The 23,099-nt window shown below is 42.3% G+C and overlaps 1 protein-coding gene across 1 annotated transcript in view; it reads right to left on the reverse strand.

The window, feature by feature from the left end:
* The window catches only part of RORA (RAR related orphan receptor A), a 357,011-nt gene that overhangs the window by 189,363 nt on the left and 144,549 nt on the right, over window positions 1-23,099 (reverse strand).

Consider the following 23,099-nt stretch of genomic DNA (forward strand, 5'->3'; position numbering starts at 1 on the left):
ACAGGAACAATTTCTAAAGCTTCCGAACTAATCTAGTGTCAAACAGTATCCTGGATTCCCTCACAGTTTATCCATCTCATACCCTTGCTTGTCAACTCAGCAAGCCTCTTACTCCTTAATGAGAGTCCTCCAAAATATTTTCATCACACACAAAATAACACTGCTTGAAACAAGTGGTGACAACGCCACATTCCGATTGTTTATAGCGTTACAGAAACGCACAGCATGCTTTGGCTTTCATTCTGATGTCTTTAACTGCAGGATCCTCAACTGACTTTCATTTTCTGTCCCACCTTTCACCCATCGACGAGAGTGAACATTTCTTCTTCAATAAACTTGTTGATGGTATTTAATAGGTTTGCACTTTGAGTGGGAACTGAGGGCCATCCCTGCACATCAGGTTACCTGTGGAAAGTGCCTCTTAGTGTGCTTCACAGCCTCTTGCAAATGTGTTTAAGAGATTTTTAATACAAAAGACTAAAGCAAATCTTCTTCCTACTGAGGCATATACCTATAAAGAATTAGCTGAAGGCCACATAACTTCTGACCAGTTTATATCTGTAGCTGATTTCTTGACTAAAATGCAGAGGGGATGGTTTGCCCACACTACAACCTTAATCCACCACAGGTGTGAACAGAAGACCAGCATTCCTTCTAAATCCTGCACACATGGTAGCAATGTAAAAGTGAAATCATATCTATTCAGCAAAATGAGTGCCAGGGAAAAAAAAAAACCCTGAATCTTCACTAGAGCTGTGTGTCAGCTTGCATCTGTAGCACATGTTGGTCAACAGGGTGCTACAGCACTTCCAAAGGCAAGGAAGGAGGCCTGACTGTCAGTTCTGCCAAGCCTTTCAGGGCTCAGCGCTGACAGCAGGGCTGTGGTTGCCTTGTATTGCTATTTACTGCTAATAGAAACAGTGGCATCATCTCAGCATGAAAATGCTCAGCAGTTCAGCCACAACCAGCTTGGGACACAGCAAACAAGGACCCAGCCCAAGGAAGCACCTGTGCAGCACAACGGGCCCAGGTGGGATGACATTCCCAGTGCAGCTGATCCACAGTCCAAAGCAAATGGATACGAGATGGATACGACTTTCTGAGGTAATGGTGAAGTCATTTCAAAATTGTTCTCATGCATATGAGGACAGGAACTCTCACACACTCTAGCGTACAACAGAGTCCTGGCACTAAATAACGTCTGGAACATCTTTTTCACTTCTTTCTACCAATAAAAACTTACTTTTAATTTCCATGCTACTTTCCATACAGCTCTGTAATCCACTACTCTCTGATGACTTCTTTCAGTGCCCTTATGTTGCCATCAAAATTGTCCAAGATTTCTTAAAATGTGAACTCCTGTGCTAGCCCAAGTAAATTATGTTGTGTGAAGAAATGATGCTACACACAAACTACCAAGTGAGAAATTCAAAGGGCCCTGACACAAGGAACCTACAAAAAGTCACCATATTTCACACCAATTTGTTTTCACAGCCATTCTTTGTAACCATTTACAAAGAATTAAATAAAGCCTGCACTAAACAAACACCTGGCTCTGGCAGCACAAATTCTTAAAATGCCTTTAATCCAAACATGTTTCAAATCACATTTACTCCCTGGCCTTCTCTGGCACATGCATAGGTGTACACGTGTTGCTGTCTCTTCACAGCACAGAGCCAAACTCATATGAAACAGAACACAAGAGGCCTCAAGAGCTTCAAGTACATTCTCTTTTAGAGGTCCAAACTCAAGTGAATTTTGTTTCAATGGCTCAACTTGTTAGAGACAAGAGGAAGCTGAAGTCAACACAGCTAACTAACACTGTGTTAGTTTCTACCTTAAACCAGAACTGAAGTCCATCATCATAAGACCCTCTTTATAAACGGGTACCTTGCAATATCACACACAGATGAACCCCAAACTGTTGTTCAGTGACAAATCACATTTCCTTAGTAAGAGTAGTACAACACATACATAAGTCTAATATAATGAAAATGGCTATAAAATAAAAAACTCAATCATTGTATTTTCTGCTCTGAGTACAAGAAGCCTCAGGGGGAAAAAAACTGCAGGTGAAAGACGGGAGCGGAGGAAAGAGAAAATATTTCTAGATTCCTTTAAACAACTGAGAAAACTGTTTGTATGTAAATACGCTTTAAAATGCTGACACTGCTTTTTGTCTGTAGAGGAGCTCAAACTGCTCAGTCTGGAGACATGAACCATTGCAAGGTCCATTCCCATTTTGCTGAACGCTCCAGTCCATGCCAGTGCTCTGCTCTACATCACACCTCATCCCTGCAGGCTCAACTCTCCTTTTACTCTCCCTTTGGTTGTCTCTCCAGCCGAGGAGAGCAGGCTGTAAAGGGTAACCCCAGCATGCACTCAGTAGTTGTAACTGTCACATCTCAAATACAGCAATTTGTTTTTCAGCTTAGTACAAACCAGCGGCACCAACGTGTTTCCTCTTAACGTGGACATCTTATGGTAGATGTAGAACAAGGTACTCCATTACAGGAAGACCTTAAGCTACACAGTAAGAATTCAGAATTTTTTTTCTCTGTTGATTTCTATTTCTGATATTAAGAATGAGGCATCTGTGTAGCAGTAACCCTGGGAAAGTAATGTATTCAGAGGCACAGTCACAGGCTCTGCTAACAATGATAAACAATGGTGGAAGACCCTCCACATGAAGGGCCACACCGCTCTCACAGGAGTCATCAGTGTCTTTTCAAAAGCCTTTTCAGGAAAGTCTTTAGCACCTGATTTATGGGAAAGAAAAAAAAAAAAAAAAGCAATTGTGTCCAAAATACAAAGATACAAATGACCGACAGTCTGCCTGTTGGAGTCTATTAAGAGAAATATAATGTACAGCAGGACAGAAAATTCTCACCCGGCTGCTGTCGAAATATTTGTACAGCAGATCCTCACAGAATTATCTTTTCACCTCTCCATGTGGGAATACAAATCCCTTAAATTTAATGATGCTCTTGGTACCAATTGTCAGGGGATACATATGCATAAATAGTGTATAAATAACAGTCATGTTCAAAATTCCAGGAACTGCAGATATACACTTTGCTTGCATTTTTTTTGAACCAGTTTTAAGCAACATCACAGAAAACTCATACTAAATCTATGTTAATATCATGCTCAAGATGTAGAAAATTGGGATAAGGACAAACTTCCCTCTTAATCGTTAAGCTGGTACTCAAAATCACAGTAAGCTTTTTAGCTGCTATGGTCCTCTAAGAAACATTCAAAACAATGGGAAATTTGCCCACATTGACCATTTACTAAAGCGTAACACGCTGAATTATGACCTCTATTTCTATTTTAACACAAGATTTCATGGCTTTGGACAGCTTTGCCTCAAGTCTGAACTTTTTTCTTTTTTTAATTATATGAAATACCTTTAAAATGATAACAAAGCATAGAAAATTACTGTCTGAGCTCCTGAAAATGACTGTTGAAGCAAAACATTTACACTATTAGAAATTAATAGCACAACTCATCTATAATCTATTATTGAGCACTTGAAGAGTAGTTCGTACTCAAGTGGACAGAAATTCTCTCTACAATCCATTTATTGCTGAAGAAAAATTTAAGAGTAGTGTCACATTTTGAAAAATGTTATTTTATTGGCTGTAATATTTCATGGTACCTGTGGGGACTGGATGACAGCTCAACACTGCAATTGTCCTTCATGTTGATATCCTTTTTTTAGTTGAGACTACCCTGGGAATACACTAGAAGTGATTTATTTGTCCCTGGGCCTGTAAAAGGTTTCAGGAAGGTGGAAATGGATGCACAGCTAGTTAAGAAGAAATAAGAAATGAGCCCAGCACACTGACTTAGGCAGGAAACGAAGAACCAGCAGGGAATATTTAATCACTTCACATTACAACTGAGCAAGGCTTCTGATGGCTCACCTCCTGCTTGCAGTGCAGAGGCCAGGCAGCCCAGCCCAGCAGCCCTCTGCTCCACGGTGATGAGAGATCCTTTGGCACCCCCTTTCCATGGCCATCCTCAGGAGCCAAAGCTGTAACCCCGTGCGCACCTGCTCTGGCCCCCATTTCCCAAACCACATTGGACTTAAGAGTCGTGTCCAGTGTTCTCTGCCAACGGCTCCTGTTTTAACACATCAGCTGGTTTTAAGATGGATACTTACACTTTTTACCATCCATACAGCCCAATTATGTTCTGCAACTTTTGACTACTGAGTCAACAAGAACAACAGCTGGCATTCCCTCAGAGCAGGTACGGCGACAAAAATGAGAGGCTAAAGCCATATCCAAGCTTTGTAACAGTATTGTATTCATCAGACATCCTCCTGAAAGCAGGTGTTTGCTTAAAGAAAAACGGAGATACGCCTTTAATTTAAGTAGGCCAAGTTTTATTACTATTTAATGAAATTCAGCCTTTTGGAATAGCACATTTCAAACGCACCCAGACAGAACTCTGCAGTTTAGCTCAGGCTGGAGACTGGGGGCTGAGAAGGATTGAGGCAGTCTGTCTAGACACAACCAAAGGCAGCATCAGAACTTTGCTCTACAAATTATAATGGTAGAAAACTCTCATTTGGTTTGATTCTCAGCAGGTAACTCACTAACAATAGTAATTATAACCAACTGTTAGTGACAAGACAAAGAAATAGAATGAGTTCCACAGAATTTGCTGCTTTTGGGTTGTTCAATTTATTGCAACATACCTACAGAAGGAAATTGTCTACTGTACAGAACTCATGCACAATCCTTCTCCCTCTCAAGCCCAGTTTTCACTACCTGGACTACTTGAGCAAACCATTCCCAATGGCATTGCTGCTATTTAAATACTCTTAACATGAGCTATGCAGTGCCCCTGTAGAAACATGCAAGTTTGGAAAGAATGCGTTGGGATCAGCAGTGCTCACAGCACGCTTTAAAGTGAAAAAATAAATTATGAAAACAGAAACAGAATGTGTGAAAAGTCCAAATACCACATGTGAATTTCAGCTCCCAGGCTCCACCTCACAGTGCCACAATGTGTCGCATCTCTCTAATATTTACCAATGAATTAAAATGCATCGAGAAGCATAACTAATCATTATACTCGTAATACATTCAGGTGAAATGCGGCCACGCTGTGTTCCTTGCATGGAGCAATACAGATGTGCAATCACAGGCTCCTTCACAGGGAGCACTGTCCCTGGAGCACCAGGGACATCACAGCCATGACAACACCAGGCCCTGCCCACATCACGGCTCACACCGACCGCGTATCAGCAGAGCATCATCTGCAGGGACAGACACCGCATCTTCTCCATGCTGCAAATTGTGTTCCTGGGCAACAAACACTCAGGTTATACCCTATTTGCAGTACACTGCCATTTGTTTGTCCAAACCTGTTACTTTGGATGATTGCTCAAGATTCATTTTCAAAATACATTTCAAATGTATTCAGCAAACATGAACTTACTCCCTTCTTGGTTGACAACTTTTTCAAGTAGCTGAATTAAATTTCTACTTCAGAAAATTAGTTTCTATTTACACAGGGAGAAATAAGTCTTTATTCTGAGCTACAATGAAATCATCTTTTCTCCCAGAATCTTTTCAGATGGAAAAATCTACTCAGCACTCAGAAATTATAAAGCCTACTAAAACACTAAGATAATAACAAACTGGTTATCAAGGTAATGGATTTTTTATGCCTATTTAAAGTAAATAAATCATCAGATACTGATAGAGCATGCTTGAATATTATTAGGTTTTGTTTGGGTTTTGCTTCCAATATTCAGGGCTACTGTCACAAAAAGGAAAGCACAGCTCTGTGACCAGGACATTGTACAAGAACACAGTATTTCTGTTAACTTCTCCCTTAATTCAGTAGCTTTACTAGGCAAACTGCTTTACTGCCACATAATTTTACACTATAAAAACAAAGTGCAGTCACGGAGATACAGAAATGCTCTGTATCTTAGTCTTTAAAACCAAAACATTAGCACTGTCATCAGATACACACTCTGAAATTTTCTTTTTTCCCATACACTTGGACACCTTCAAAATTAGACCAAGGTAATTACATGATTAGACATGGGAAATAAGCGTATAGTCACTCATTTTAATCTTCAAACTATAATAAAAAAATTGTAAGTCTAGACCGTTTCTGTCAAATTAGCTCTGTAGAAGCAGTTGTTTCCTGCAATTCCAGTTTTATTAGGCAAAACAAAGCCAGAATGACTTGGACACTGCCACAAACTGATACTTCAAAGATAAAACAAATGGATACAGAACCACAGGCAGCTCCAGACCTCTAAGGCTCCATGGGCAGAATTTATGTCCATTTATCTATAACAGTAACTATTTCTGCCTAGCTGTAGGTTTTGAAGGACTCCTCCAAAAAACATCAGACACAATGTTTAGCTGTCAGGATACTGACTCTCCTTCTAATAATACTCCTAGGAGCAGTAACTTGTAGGGATGGAACAATTTGGGATGCCTGACAATTCAATAAATATCTTGACAATTTTGGCTCCATTCTGTTTTTAGAAGCATAGAGCCCTTGTAGGGGAAAAAAAGTTTTTTTGAAACTAAGGGCTGTGAGTTTTGATTCAATATTGGTCAAGGCCACTCAAGCAGATTTCTGGAAGTCTGCTGCTAAGCTTTTGAGCTCAGCTCTCAAGTGCAATGTGCTCTAAATACATGACCTGCATTGAACTGCTGCCCCAGCAAGCTGTAGCTATTATTCACTTCACAATACAAAGTCCACAGCACTTGAAGGTTTGATCTACATGATATATTAAATACTTCTGGAACACTACTTTCTGTAAGAGAGCACAGCCATCCAAACTGTGCACAGCACCATTTATCAAATACACCTCACAATGACATTTCTCGAGTCCTCCACCTCTTTTTCACCTAGATACAATTCTTAGGCAGAACATGGTAAATGATTACATTGTTGTGTGAGATACAAACCTACAGTACTTTCTGTCATTGAAGACTTTCCCTTTAACTCCCACTACAACCTCTGTCCAAAGTTACCAGCCTTTCTGTGACCTCTGTTATTAATAATTTATGGACTGACTCAATGAGTTGCAAATTAATTGTTCATAAGGTGAGGAATGATCTCTAAACAAATGTGACATTACAGTTTGTTCCCTGTGCTTTTGCCTTGATCCCATGTAACCTTACATTTACAAAATGAATTCTGTCAGAGATTAAGGAAAGATTTTGTCATTTCAAACCAAAGCTATGCACGGCAAAAAGTAATCACACAAATCACGTTTCTCCTTTGTTTTAATTCACAAGACAAATACACATTTTACATCTGATTATAGGACGTTTGAGGCCCTCTCAAAACATAGAGACAATCAAATATTTATTCTTCAATGAATGAAAAAAGATGCTTTTGTCAACATACCGGTATCCTACAGTGGTTCTGCCCAAAGAATATTCATGAGGTAACTAAGCAAGAATCTCTTTGAATCAATTAAGGTACTAGAAATGTCATCAGAATGCTCCAGACTTGCCTTATTTTTCACCATCATGCTGTGAGCACCTGTGACTTGGTGACAACCCATTTATTTGCAGTGCAGGAGACCTGCAAGTTCAAACCTAGCTCTGCATCCCAACTCTCCCAGGACACACCTTCATAAATAACAGGTGTAAGAAGGAGCAGGCCCCTCATCACCTGCACTTGGTGACAGACTGATGAACACCTCAAACACAAAAGGCAAAGGCGCTGAGAAAGGACACACAAAAATCTTTGTGCATTGAGGGAAAATTAACATTGTTAAAGTTAAAAAAAAATGGATCAAAAGCTCCTTTTAGGTTTTTTTTTAATGCAGTCCAGGACAAAAGCCTGACCATAAGGAGGTGTTAGAGAAAGCCAGCCTTGGGAGAGGGGCGAGGGAGCAGGCAGCTGGAAACCCTGGGAAGTGACTCGCATGGCCAGGAGAAGGTAAGGAAAGGCTTCTCAGCTCCTGAGGGTCACCTGACTCTCAGAAGGACAAACAAGGAGTGAAAACCAACCTGTGGATTATTGTAAAATCAATACAACTCCCATGACAAACTGAAACCAGCACAGGTCTGTGCTCTACATCTCCACAGTCTGTGCGAGTGCAGCAAAAGGCATTTGAAGGATGCGATCCCTCAGTCAAAGCCGGATGCTGAGACCACTGAGAGTCACAGAATTTGGAGCACAAACACAATGCATTGTTTCTCTTGAAGGACTCTGTAAGCAGCAGAGCCAATGCTCATGGTCATCAGGCATTAACAGCATTTCCTGATCTGTCTGGACCACACAAGGAACTGATTTATTCCAACTCTCATCCTTTTTCTACACAGCTTTGCTTGCAGATAACACATATCCTTGCATAAGACATGCCAGATAGTTCTCCCTCATAAATTTCCACTGTTTTCCCCTTATTAAAAAATATGATGTCACATTTTACTGACATAGCTACAAATGTAGCCTCATCCTCTTGATCTCTTCCTTCTTTAAGATATTAGAAAACTGTGTGACTTTTGGGTCAAATTAAAACAAATGGGTCAAGATTAATTAGTATCACTGGAAGTTACCATGACTAAGGTGGAGTTTACTGCTTTATTCACACATCAGTGTGGGCTATACCAGGTGGAAGTGGGGCCCTGCTTTATTCTTAAAATGATGAACTTTATCTAGTAGGGACAGAGCACGCATTTCCTCACATCCTCCCCTTTAGAAGTCACCTTTTTTAAAACGGCAGCTGTGGCAAGCACTGCTAACAGAGTCAGTCTCTGCACGAAGTGCAATATGCACACACAGCGTTCCCTCTCCTCCTCCAAACCTGCTGTGGGCACTTAAACAGACCTTTGTCTGAGGGCAGCTTGCTTCATTTTAAGAAGCAAATACCTCTGGAAAGAGAAAGAGGGGCTACTTCTCCCCTTCCTTTGACATTATAAACTTCGTCATAAGAATTAGAGAACCTTCCCCAAAGATTCTAAAATGCCAGTTTTTCTTCATAGTTACTTTTCTACTCAAATGTAGGTATTTGCATATCTGTGTTCCAGCTCCACCATGGTAATTTCCATAATAGTTCAGGAACATCTTTTTTCAGAACATTTCCAGAACTGCCAGAAGTGAGAAATACCTGGTATTTTACCAGAAGCTCATTCCCTCAAGAGATTTCTAGACAACTTTATCAGAATAAGCTCTGCAAGCTGTCTATTGCAAGGTTTTTTACTCTAACAAAAACTACTGTTTCTTGAAAAGCAGAAAGTCAGGGCAGAATAAAAATAATGGTAACAAAAGCAGAATAGTTCCTTACTTGCCTCTTTGGTGTTAGATAGGTGTGACATGAAATTTTTATCACAGAAATGATCCTTTATCATAAATAAATAAAGATTTGTTTTTCTAAATTAACCCACGTTCTTTGCCAAGAGAAACAGCCCTTTATTCTCCAGACCTGAAATTTAAACAGGATGGTATTTGTCACAGCGTTCATCTGTTGGGTCATTGACAAAAACAAGTTGTGAACGCAATTTGGGACATGTAACGGCGGTCACTTGGATCGTCCCTGAAATGAGAATTCTTTTTCTTATATTTTCTCAGACTTAAACTATAGAGAGACGTGCACTTCTTCAGCATGTCTCTAGCCTTACAGCAAAAAACTACACTGCTCCCAAGATACAAGCATCACATTATTATGTTTGATACAAGTTAATGCAATTTGCCCCTGAAAAGGTTTGCTTTGTGCAGCAAGCATAAACTGTTGATTTACACCAAGTACGTTCATTAGAATTAAGGAAAACATTTAGAAGCCAATAGTTGAAATAAATGGAAGAGGTTTAGAGGCCAGACTTGCCTTTGAAATATAATTTTCCTATTGCTCCAGTGTGCTCTGTAATATTTGGGTTTGTTCAGATTAGAGGAGGAAAAAAGCCCAGCTGTAGTACCACTGGTGAACAGTCAGTTGTTTCCTGAAGCAAAGGCAGCACATGAATCAAGTACAGCATCAACTACCCAGAGCCTCTAGATGAGGGACGAGACAGTTTGTAGGAGAACGATGGGAAACCATGGGAATGTGATCCAAGATCTTTTTAGCTGAACAGCATCACAGCTTTTTATTAGACACAGACAATATTGGTAATGCAGGCGTGTTACCCTGCATCTTGTGCAAGATGAGCACATGTGCAGAGATCAACACTGGGCAATCTGACACAGCTGAGCTGCTCTCCGTGCATTCTCAGTGCTCTCTCTGACTATGAAAAGGGACACTATTGCCCTGATTTTTTCAGCCTTCTGATGGTTACATTCTTGGACTGGAGTTTTCATACATTGTAACATAAAGTGGATTGTTTTCACATTCTTCTTTGTGACAGACTTCTAGTTTGACCAGTGGGCTCTTGGCCCAATTGCTGATCAAACTCCAAAACTTATTTAAACCTTAATTTCAAAATAAACTTTTTTGTTTTTTCCTTTTTTTTTAACGAAACAACAGAACATGAAGTTGGATATTTAAGTTCTTCATAAAAAAAGGAACAAACACCACAGAGGCATTACAAGAAAGCTGGTTTATTCCCCTAACACAACCACCCCAAAACCAGGAGTTCCTGGTTACCTGTGCAGAATAGGAGGAATTGGACTGAAATCTAATACTGAGCATTACTCTGGACACAAGGAAAAGCCGTCATGCTTAGAAAGAGTAACGAAAAATTCAGAGTCCACTGTCAAGAAAGCAAGATGCACTTTCACAAATTGCTGAGCAGCCACATAACACACTAAATGAAATCCAGACTCTAAGTACCCTGTGGGCTAGACAGTGAAATGGAGATCCAGGAAAATCCAAATCTTCCTGCTTTTTCACAGTAAACAATTCAAACTGGCTTTTCCTCCCCATTCCTGTATGTACATGAACTTCATTAACAAATATGCATCAAAAAGGTGCTTGAGGACAAATCAGTAATTGCTCTTTTATAACAAATCAGAAGTTACTGAGAAAATCTTCTATAAAGGGAGTCTGTCAAAACAAGCCCCTTAAGGATTAGCAGAAGCTAAATCCTCTGTCAGAGATATTTTTCTCTCAACAGCAGTAAAAGGGCCTTAGTATCAGAAGATCTTAGAAAATATCCTTTCCTGCTCTCAGAAGGGGTATCTGAACAGTGCTGCCTTCTTCAGAAGCACAGATTCTATTTCTTCCCTTTTATTTTTATACAAGCTCTACTTTTCACAGCAAATACAGCATTTAGCAACTACTAGAGCAACAACATTGATTCATTCCTCATTTCCCTGGTATTATTGCTGGCTAGGACAGTACCTTCAGGAACATTAGCCTAGCATCAATGAAAGGCAATTAACAACACTTCAGCTAGCTACATATTTTCAAATAATAGCCCACATCATGTCTAGGGAATACACAGTGTTAGATTATTTTTTTTTTTTTTAATGCAGAAAGAGTAGAGAGTGGTCTATGTTAGTCATACAAGTCAATATTTGCTCTTTCAATCTGTAAGAAATTTTTGTGGAAGATTGGTTTTAAATAGTCAGAATCTTGACACATGTCAAAGCCTTTCAAACTCACAGTTTGAGAAATTAATATTTAACATGCTGTCAATGAGGAGCCATCATGTTTATTGTCTTCAAGTAATTTGGACAAGTCTTTTATTTTGACTTGTCACTTGAGCTTACATCACAAAGAGAACGCAGCATCTGTCTCACTGTGAGCTGCTGGGAAATAAACAACTGCCATCGACAGGCACTAGGAACAACACAGGAGTTCTCCCTCCTCAGCAAACGGACCAGCATGGGCCAGCACCAGCACAGCCACACTCACCTCCTGGGCTGCAACAATACGTGTGCTTTTCCCAAATGCTTCTCTGACTGCAGTTTACCAAGCTTCCCTGGATTGTATGCCCTGAGCACAAATCCAGAGCGAGACAGAAAATCACTCCCATGTTTAGCTTAGGAACAGACCCCCTTCTTTGCCAATGTTTATGTTTTTCAAATTCTGTCCAAACAGTCTCCAGCACCAAATTTCTTTTCACCACAGCAATTCCTTTCCAGAAAAAAATTATAAAAGCCTTAGGCTGGCGAATTATGTACCACCACAACTATTAATCAACAGTTGGTGTAACCTAAAAGCAAACAAGGGTTTTGTTTCTATGCCACAAATGGGCCATTAAGGGGGAAAAAAAAAGGTGGCTGTTCACTGAAATGAAGCCTTTTTCTTTATCCAAGAATTGGCAGGATTTCCTATGTAGGAAGGGAAATCTCATCTTGAGAGCGGCTCCTGCACATGGAGAGGCTCCAGAGGCTGCAGTGTCACCTGGAAAGCAGAGTGTCACACCGAGTGCCCACACAAACACTTGCATTGTCCACTGCTTCTGTACCCATCTTCAGCTGCTTGGAAAACCACACAAGTGTGGATGTGATCACTCCCTGGCTTGTCAAATCAAGCGAACTCCTGAGTCCAACAGATGAACTGCCTGAATTCATGATGCCCACGTTACCTTCACGCTGGGTTTTTTCCCATAAACATCTCATGCAATGAACTTTTATCATTAATATCTCAGAATGCTCAAGAGAGTCCAAACTGCAATGCAGAACTTTTCCAACGTAAAGCTCAATACAGAAACAAGAATAACTTATAACATATAAGGGATTTAATGACAGTAACCCATTGCTATTGCTTTTTGTTTTTAAAAAGAGTGTCTATGGGCTGATCATGAGCAGGTCACCAAGTTCAGCACTCGTGATTAGCTGGCTCCCTCAGCAATTCTGGAACAGATGAATCATATAAAAGGGACTCTCAAATCACACACAAATCCTTCTGGTGCAAATATTGATGGTGCACAACACCAAAATCTTGTCACTAGGAAAAACCAAACTCAAAACTTTAAACCTCGTGGTTTCTGGTTTTCAACATCTTAAACATGAGACATAAATGTTCTCTCTTGAAATAAAGTTGCTTCTGAAGATCTTGGGAAGACAATCTCAACTGTACTGACTGACAGGAGACTATCAGCAGATCAGCCTCCCAGTGGTCAGTGCCACTCTTACAAGAGGTGTGACAGACACAGGTGGACACACAAACCTGTCCCTCCTGTCTGACAAAGAACACAAGCATCCAGCTTAAAGCAGCTACCAGGAGCACTAACACTTGCAGCATTTTTATAGAATCTCTAAAATGGGAACAGACATCAGGATCTTGGCTCCTCCACCAATCCATACGCTTAAACACCTACTGGGTAAATCAGAAATCTGAAGAATTTGCACAAGGTACTGCCTTAATCCACATACATTAAAGAACTATTGGCAGCACTGCCTAAGGACTTACTCTAATACAAATTGCAAAGAGTTTACCTGAGCTGTTCCATTCATATATCTTTAATAATTTTTCATTTGTATTTTTCAATAATAAATCAAATAAATGCTACAAAAAAGTAAATATACAGTGTTACAGAGTAATTTTTTGCAGCCTAAATTCTACAGCTGTAATCCTTAAACTTCCTGAGATTTTTCCAATAGATGCAAGTAAATGAGTGACTTCTAAGCTGATGAGTTATAGGCATCCTTCTCAAGTCAGTGCAATCAACAGGAATGCAAAACTGTCCACTCCATCATCAGAGATTTGTTCTAAAGCTGGATGCCAAGCCTCAAAGGGACCCTACCAAAAGCAAAGCACATCCCCTATCTACTTCTCTACTTCCATTCATGCTGTACATGTTACTCCATATTAAGATGCGCTTTTCTTCAGGCATCCCTAAGGGCAATCAAATTAAAATGCTTACAACATTCATTAGTTAAAGATGTTGACAACGTATATTTTGGCCAGTTATCCAAGTTCAAACTGTTCAGATATTTTATCTTTACAATAAAAAGCTTCATTGGGAAACCTCCTCAGTGGCCTAACTTCAGATTCAGGAGTGAAGAGCTCTGCTGAAGGACCTTAAAGCATTCGTTGAGATGATACTTCATAACATCACCTACATAAAAACCTCACCTTGCACCCTTACCAAGGCAACACGAGGCTCTGAAAGCCACTGGTTAGTTGATGTATCTGAACAGCAAAAGAGTCACTGGCATTCCTCAAAACAGTGACAATTCCTTGGTTAGTCTACCTTAAAACCAAGAAATCAACAGAAAATTCTCCTTGTGTAAGTCCATAAGCTGATTCTACGTCTGCAGAGTAAATCACAAACTTCAGATATTTTTTTGATTCATCACTAAGTTAACATCCATCTCAGAACATTTGATAAATAATTTTCTAAAGCATTAATAATTATGGCTTTCCTAACACAGACTTCACAGAAGAGAAAAACCCCACTGTCCTAGATTTGAAACGAAACATCTTGTGCTAGGCAGTGAGTTAGTGAAGCACCGTCAGGCTTGGAGTGTGAACCGTCCTGTCTGCATCGGCAGGCAGCTCTTCCCTCCCAGCCTCAATAAATGACACTTTCATTACAGACTCTGCCGGGACGATGAGCACCCTGAACTGCCTCGGGTCAGGTACAGCAGCGACCCCAGGGCCCTGCACCTCTCATCCTAGGGGAGCTGCGGAGCCTTCTGCTGTGCTGTGCCTGGCAGGAGCCCCTCTCAGATCCCAGCCAGCCGAGACCAGCCCGGTGCCTTCTCACAGCTCAGGCCCTGCTGCTGCAGCGTAGGCTGTGCCCTCCTTGAGCAGCATTTCAGCGGCTGTCAGAGTGCAAGCGCAGCTCCTTCCCCAGCTGGGCTCGATCTGCCTGCAAGCGGGGAGCAGCACACAGAACCAGCTGTGCTGCAAGGATGGGACACAGCAAACAATGCAAATAAGAATGCAGATAAACTCAAAGTGAAGCCATAATGTAACAAACTAAGAAATTCAAATAGTTCCCAGAAATTGAACAGAAGAGTCTTATACGAATTCTCATCTCTTTTCTTGAGAAAAATCTCAACAAAATCCTTGAATAAATCCTGATTATTAGTGAGTTCTGAAGCAACAAGGTTATGTACTGAGCAATAACCCTGGAGTGCGTTTATAAAGCCTCTCAGGTGGGAAAAGCATGACTTTTATCTAACAAAGCCATGAACCAAGGCATGCCAGCTTCACACCACAGATATATTCAGTTAGAGCAATAGCACACAACTGGCATTACAGACACTCTGAACTCTTGCACCTGCCTCAGAAAACACGGAGGAATATCGAAATTACAGAAACTAAGCTAAAAAATTTAACTCTTAGAAGAAGACATTCAGAATATCTTTGTTGGTCTAATAGAGCAACAAATGACAAAAATGCAAAGTATCAGCACTGTGGAAGCAGTGCAGGGATTGCAGACACCGGTTCTTTTCCTGTGACAGTTACGGGCGCTGGGATCTTTTTCAAGCTGGTTACAAGAGTTTTGTCAGACGGTAACCTTCAGACTCCAGACCAATTCGCAAACAATGTCAGTTGCCTGCTGCCTTAGAGTTCTTTATTTCAGTACAATAATTCAGAGGTTTGGCACACTATAGAGAGCAAAATTGTCAAGGGACATAAATACTTGTATCAAACAAACCGTCCCATTCCACCGAGTCCGTCCTCTGACACACACCAACTGCGGTGTTCTACTTATCACAACTTCTATTTCTGTTCTCATTTACTAGGCTCCCTGCCCACATTTCAGCTACCATTTTTTCACCTCAGTTTACTAAATTTCAAATGGGCCGGGTAACTGTCCAATTTTGGTGATATTTAGGCTCAAAAGAAGGAGGGAGTTAAATAAGAATAAAATTATTTGCATTAATCGGACTGCTGATGCACTGAAGTTATGGAAAGAACTACTGCACCACACTAAATATATCTGGAATGGGAAAGTGCTGCACCAGTGGAAAATACATTTTATGGCCTTGGCTTACTTTGGGATTACTAAACCATGGATGCTTTGTACAGTTATTTACACGGTCCCATGATGTAAGGAGCTTTCTATTAAATCTGAGTGGGCAAAGTTCTGGAACAGCAAAGTTAAGTAACAGCCCCTCAGATACCAGGCCATTCCCTTTGTGCAGGGGAAGCTGCTACCAGTCTGAACGCTGACTGAAAGCTGCACAGGGAGCTCAGAAACCTCCTCCAGGTAACGATTGTACCAGATCCTATCCCCTTAAACAAGTAACTCAGTTCTTCTGGGGCACTTCTGATCTCAGGAGAACGAACAGCAAAGTCTTTGTCTGGGAGCAGAAGTGACCAAGAGCGTGTGTCCTACAAACACATTCAGTGAACAGAGGCAGGTGTGCTGCACAGAAATCTTCCACCTGTAAAGACCCTGCGATGGGTTTGTGGGAGAAAATTTCTTGTGCTTTTTACACAAATGTCCCATCAGCAGATATCTGAATTAACAGTCACTTTTGTACTAGAAATATCAAAGTAACTGATGAAAACATCCCCCTCTTCCAGATAAAAACCCCCATTAGTCAATTACCTTTTTACTACATCTGTTAACAGCTTTAAGGTAATCAAACAGCTCAGGTTATTTAAACAAGTTCCATGCAATGAAACGGATTGTCTGAAAACACCTCAAAATAATCTATATAATTATGCTTTTTCTCCCAATACTTTAAATAATCTAAACAATTACAACTTTTTTAGAAAAGTTGAAACTACCCCAATTCAATCCTTGACCTTATTAAGAGTTTGAGCACTGAGCCAGCTAAAAAAAGTGGCTGATTGCTGAATTATCTCCTTCAGCGCAACCAAAATTACCACAAACTCTCACAGAAGCTTTCTGAGATGTTCCAATTACCAAACAAGAGTCATGAGAAACTGCTCTGCTGCTAAGTTCCCAGTCAGCACCTTCTGAAAGATGGATTGTTTAGAGATGACAAAGAAAAAGAAGAATCTGAGAACAGAAAACATTTAATTATAATTATTCACGTTCATAAACACTGCATGCTAGCCATAGCCCCTGCGCAATTTGAAATATACCTTATGTTTATTCACACCTTGCAGGATATTTGTTTGAAATAGGTTCCCAGCATGAATCTCTGAACACTTCCTACAGGTTTGCACAGTATTTAATTCAATGACAGACCAAAGAGACACGGTGGACTCAGCTGTGAGAAAAGCAGAAGACAGACAACAACCAAACTAAAAAACCACAACCCTGAATAATTTCTAGGCTAAGAAGTCCTGTGTTTCTTTTCTTTTTCATACATAGATCTATATCTGCATATGGAACCATTCACATCTGCCTGAAACAGAAAGAACAGTACATAAGTAATTAATACACCAACTGAAAGGAATGTCTACAAATCCTGGATTTAGACAGCAAGGATGACTGTTTCCAGAGATTATTCTAGAGTGCACTATTAATCTCTGGCCTGTTGCCACTGCTTAAACCTGTTACTATTACTTTTCATCTCCCATGGCTACAAACCAATGAGGCTATCAGAAATAAACGATTGTGAACTGAAGCCATGCATTTGGAGCTGCAATTGCATGTAAACAAGGCAAGCTTCAGCCAAAACCACTTGTTCCTATAAAAGTGCATCCCTCAGAAATAGTGATGCCAGATAAGGAAAAGATTCAGCAAGAAATACAGAAAAAAAATATCAAACTTATACGAGAACAAAGAATGGAGGTTATAAACCTCTTTAACAATTTCCCCCTCATGTAGGTGGCTACATAATTTATTTAAGAACAGACCAAAGAAACCAGAAATCAAGGCATGAAAATTAATTTAAAGTCAGCTGGAGAAAGCTCAGCTCTTGCAATAGTATGGCTCAGGGCAAAAAGTGACAAGCATTTTGTTCTCAGTTACACATTTCTCTGTAGCAACTCTACCAGATTAAAGGCGCAGCTGCCCAGACCTTTGCATGAAGCTTCAGTTACCACTGGAAGAAAAAGTTCTAAGCTGCAGTGAAAGAACTTCCGGCGCTGAGAGACAGTCTTTTCCTTGGCCTGATTACTTTATTAAGATAAAACCCAAATAGAAATGAGGCAGGTGTGTGAGAGGGCTGGATGCCTGGCTGCAGCAAGAGGTGCAGTCAGGCATAAACCCCACATGCAGCACTGCAGTGATGGGCTCTCCCCAAATCGCCCCAAACGCAGCCTTTAGTCTGAGCTTTCATGTCTTTCAGTCTGTGCTGCCCAGGGGTGAGTTCTGAGCCTCGGTTAAGTGCTGGAAAGCTGATTCACAGAGCAGGGACACAAAACAACCAGGACAATGGTTACAAGATTTCAGGCCCAAAATCACAAACAACGGCGGACTGAGGAGGGAAACAAGGATCTTGTTTCTCACAACCTGAAGCCGTAATTAAACCCCAGTACGCAAATAGGGCAAAACCTGTACAAGTGTGAGACGTGGTGACGGGCCGCCCGTGGCGTGCCCAGCTGTATGTGGCCCCGGCAGGCTGCTGTCCTGCCCAGGTCACCCCCAGGGCTCACGGAACAGCACTGTCACCGCCGGCCTCTGTCCCCGGTCACAGCGCCCCCGGCCCGGCGGCGCCGCGGCGCCTTTCCGTGCTGCCACCTGGCGGCCGGCGGCGGCAGCGCGGGGCCGCGTCCCGTCCGCGCCGCGCCCGCGGAGCGCCGCATCCGCGGGAACAGCCCCCAGCGGGCCCTTGTGTGTGCGAGTGCCGAAACAGGCCGGCCCGAGGGGCTCCCGGACGTGCCGAAACAGGCCGGCCCGAGGGGCTCCCGGACGGCGCTCGGCTCGGTGCCAGCTCGGGCAGCAGCCCCGCCGTCCCCAGGGGTGACCCTGCCCCGCCGCCGCCCGCCCCAGCCGTGCCCTTCTTCCCTCCGCCGCGCGCCGCAGCTCAGAGAAACACCGACGGCATTTCTGGTTTGGCTGTAAGAAGGCTCCGACACAATGAAGAGCTGTTTTGTCATGTGTGTGAGTTTCAGACACGATTTCCCCCTTCCTCAAATGAAAGGGAAAGGTTGCACATGTGTATAATCTCTACACTTCTTCTATCAATCAATGGGGATTTTTGCTGCAAATGAACAAAATAGCTCACTGATAGAAATAAAAAGGGAAAGCAATCTTAGTTTCTAACATATGAAGTTAGAAATCCCTAAAAAACCCAAGTCAAACCAGCAATGTCCCACAAGCAGCAGCCAGCACCCAGGAGAATGAACACAGCAGCTGCCAGCGACCAAGCAAATGATTTAGTACAATGTAAGTGTCCACTAAAAACAAACTCCAAACCATGGCTGTTTTGGTTTTTTCACACACAGAAAAATCAAGAAGTAAATAATCTACTATTTTGAAATCTAACCAAGCATCAGGAAGGAAATCCAACACTTTCTCTTCACATAACTAGCCAGCTTGGCCACTTCAAAAATCTCATATTACTGCTAGTTAACCAACCATGTAATTCTAATTTGTTATCACAGAGCAGGTACTGTACATGCTTATTTAGTCCATCCACATGACAGGGTAATTTGTAGTTATATAATTTCATGGTAATTATAGTTGGAATTACTATGTACAAACTGGGCATTTCCAATGTAATTATCAAAAACTAGAGGCTCAGTATTGACATGATTAGTGGAACCCTCACAAAACAAAGTATTATGTAAGAGTGACTTGGAGGTTGTTTTCCCCTCCTCCTTTAGGTTTGTAATCAACAAGAAACAACAGTACAGAAAGCCAGAGACCGAAGCCAATATTTTGTGGTGTGGGTGGCACTTACCTCCCATGAGCTGATTAAAGTTGCTGATTCTACTCAGATTTGTTATCAAGGATGACACAATTGTCCAAATCTTACCCCTCCACTGCAGAATTTTAGTGGATAAAAAGAAAAATTAATTTAATTTTAGACTAGAATTGCTGAATTTGAAAACAGACACCAGAGCTAACTCCCTTTCTGCTGTACTCATTACCACACAGTGCTTGGTTTCTACTTGTGTCACAGACACAAGAAGGCAGAGGTAGCTATGGAAGAAAGCAGCTTCAATATCTGAGACACAGACATGTCACTGCTGTATCTGCCTCATTTTTGTACAAGTGGTCCAGGAATTAAAGGGCCTGTCAGGCTACATAAATCCTGTAAACTGTTTCTCCCCAGTTATCCTCAGTTTGTAGCACATGGTCTCATTTGAGGGAGTTAATTCAGGGAAGAGGCTCCCAGGGTTAGAGTATTTGAAGTCCAAGAGATGGTGCTGTCTTTGTGTGCTGAGATGGTGAAGCCTTTGTGTGAACATCTGGTAATGAAGCACTGGGCACAAGCAAATATGCACAATATAAATTCAAGTGTGCCAATAATATGATCAATGTAAACAAAAGCTAAAAACTGGAAAATTCACAACCATCTCAAGGTTGAAAACTCATAGCAAACAACAAAAAAGTACTCTCAAAGTCTGCCTGTTATGAACAAAGACAAGATACCGAGTGTGAACTTTGAGTCTCATCAGCAAGGATGAAATAGCTGGCATAAATTAACTTGAATGCAGTATTAACTTGAATTATTTCACTACAGCTCCTCATCTCATACAGATATTCTACCACACTAACCATGACATGCTGCAAATGTATACCAATGGCTGCAGCACTGAGCCAAAATGAATGCACTTGTCAAAATCCTGGCAGCCAGGGAAGACTGAGGAAGTGGTGAGGAACCAGCGGCTCCACAAGGCTATTTAAGTGAAAGTCCCTCATTTATGAACCTGTTTATTGTGCTAGTAATGTGGCCTATGTTATTACAAGTAGTTTTTAATCACAAATTAAGTGGGAAAGATGATCTGTCAGTGCAAACTTTGAAGAAATAGCTCAATGTTCAATTTGTTTGATACTGTAAAAAATAATCACAGACTGTTGTAACTGACAACAAAAGCCAGCTGGCTGGGGAGAAAATGCTATAGGAAGGGCACAACTAGAAAATGAAAAACAAGATCTTTCTAAGCACCAAGCTCCCAACCAAAAGATGGAGAACGTTGAGCTGGAGGTTGTTCTGCCCTGCTTCAGTAGGACTGGATGTTAGTTACAGCTGTTTTCAGAAGTGATGGTTGAAACTAGCCTGCAGCAAACTTATTTTCCTACTTGCTTGATTTCTCTCAGACTTTTCCTATCTGTGTGGTTTCTTTCTCCTTGCTCCCACTCAAACTGCAATGTTGCATTTCCTGGCTCCAGAAGCAGCTGCTAATATTTTGGCAATACAGGCTCTGGTGTGAAGCACATAAAAAGGCCTGTAGGCAACACTCACGTTTAAGTTACTACCCCAAGGACCAGAAGAGGCAGGGTGAGCGACAAGGCAGCACGGCGCTTTCCAGCACTGGACAGATCCCTAAGAAATCAGTTTATCAGGCTGCCAGATGACATCTCGGCTTGGAACAGAACTAAAAACATTCTTCAGTATTTAAACATGAAACCTCTCCAATGTGGAGCTGCTGCTCTAGAAAGTGGCAAACCCAAGCAAACTGGTGTGTGCAAGTTCTGTCTCAGGGTTTGCCCTTGCTGTGGGGTGCTTCAGGGACTAGGGCAGGGGAAGGACCCTGGTAGCACATCAAGTGAAAGGGTTTCAGTTTTTCAGACCAGGAGCTGTGCTGATATCCTTATTGGCAGCAGGGACTTTCCTGAGGAATTAGGCACAGCCAAGTAACCAACAAAGGCTGCTGCCACTTACCATGGGGCTGGGCTGCTATCTGAAACAGCAAATAACCTTGTATTTTGGGTCTGATGCTCTCTTGCTCTTAATGACCCCATTCTCCAGATCCAAACAACAGCAACAAACCCCCTACAATTCCATCTTTGTTATGATTATCAGCCAAATCATACTGCTTTTACATCACCTCGAAGAGAAAGCATTAAAGACCTCCAGGGAAAAGAAAGAGCAGCATCTGTTCCCGGGCAGAGCTGCAGACAGGAGCGGGCACGGCCATCCCCGGCCACGCCGCTGCCCGGGAGCTCCTGGCCCCACAGGACACGGGGACAGCCCCACAGGACACGGGGACAGCCCCGGGGTGGGGGCAGCCCCACAGGACACGGGGACAGCCCCACAGGACACCAGGACAGCCCGGCTGCTGTGCCCACCCGCACCTGCAGTGTGCTCTGAGGCCGCTGCTGCGGCAGGCAGCCGACAATTCCCTGGAGCTAAGGGAGAGCAGCGCTATAAATAGAGCATTCCCAGTGCCTCCACACGCACAGTGGCACTACGCTGCGTTAACTCTTTCATCAGCAGCGGGCACGAAGAGCACCGAGGCAGCAGGGCCGGCAGGACCCGCAGCCCCGGAGAGGACAGCGGGCTCTGCCGGGAGCACCGGGGCCAGCGGGCGGTGGCCCTCGCCACCACAAGCTGCCGTCCTGTTTCCAGACTCACTGCAGAGCTCTGGCAGCCCGCAGTGAGCCACAGCCCAGCTGCTGTGCAGTCCCTGCACTGTCCCCGTCACAGCACAGCCTTGCAGCCAGCAGCACTGCACACACACCGCACGGACACCGCACATCCCAGACACAGAGAGCACTCTTCCACTCAGGAACGCGGCCAGGCTCCCGAGGGGCAGCACCGGGGAGCTGCGCACATGTGATGAGTATGCCAAGGCTCAGTACACCTTCCTGATGCCCAGGAGCTGAGTATCATTTACCAAGAGCTTGGCAAAACACAGCGTCATCCCACCGACAGAATGGCACACAGGACGGGCTGCCCCTGCAGCAGGAAATCCTTACAGGGGAACACTGCAACTGTATTTCACTTGAGAGGCTAGGAAGCTATCAGAAGAGGAATTAATTTTCACTACCTGGTTAAATTCTATCCCTGCCAATCCACTTGCTCAGTCTCTAGCTAAGGCAAAAGTAAAGCTTTATTTCACACCTGAAAAAAAGACACACACCAAATCATGAGGTTCAAGAAGTTTGACTGTACCTACAAAGCTGATTAAGGAACTCTGCCAGAGTGAATCTCAGATCTCTTGACACCCAGCCCAGCTACTCCCTTTTCTAGACCCTACTAACAAGGGACCTGTCACTCGCTATTTTAACTCTCAACCTTGGCACTACAGAAGGACCTGGCTCCTTTGAGAGGAGCCCGAACAGCAAATCCATAAATGATGCTGCTCATACTGCCATGGAAATGTGAGAATTTCAGATGGTATTCTGCAGCAAGGAGCTGAATGATTATCCCAGAACTCTTTGATAGGAAAACATGCTCTTTTCTTGGAGCATTCTGTTTTTTCTCAAAATGCTCATGCATGA

Source organism: Sylvia atricapilla, chromosome 13, assembly GCF_009819655.1.
Source record: "Sylvia atricapilla isolate bSylAtr1 chromosome 13, bSylAtr1.pri, whole genome shotgun sequence".
Classification (NCBI taxonomy): domain Eukaryota; kingdom Metazoa; phylum Chordata; class Aves; order Passeriformes; family Sylviidae; genus Sylvia; species Sylvia atricapilla.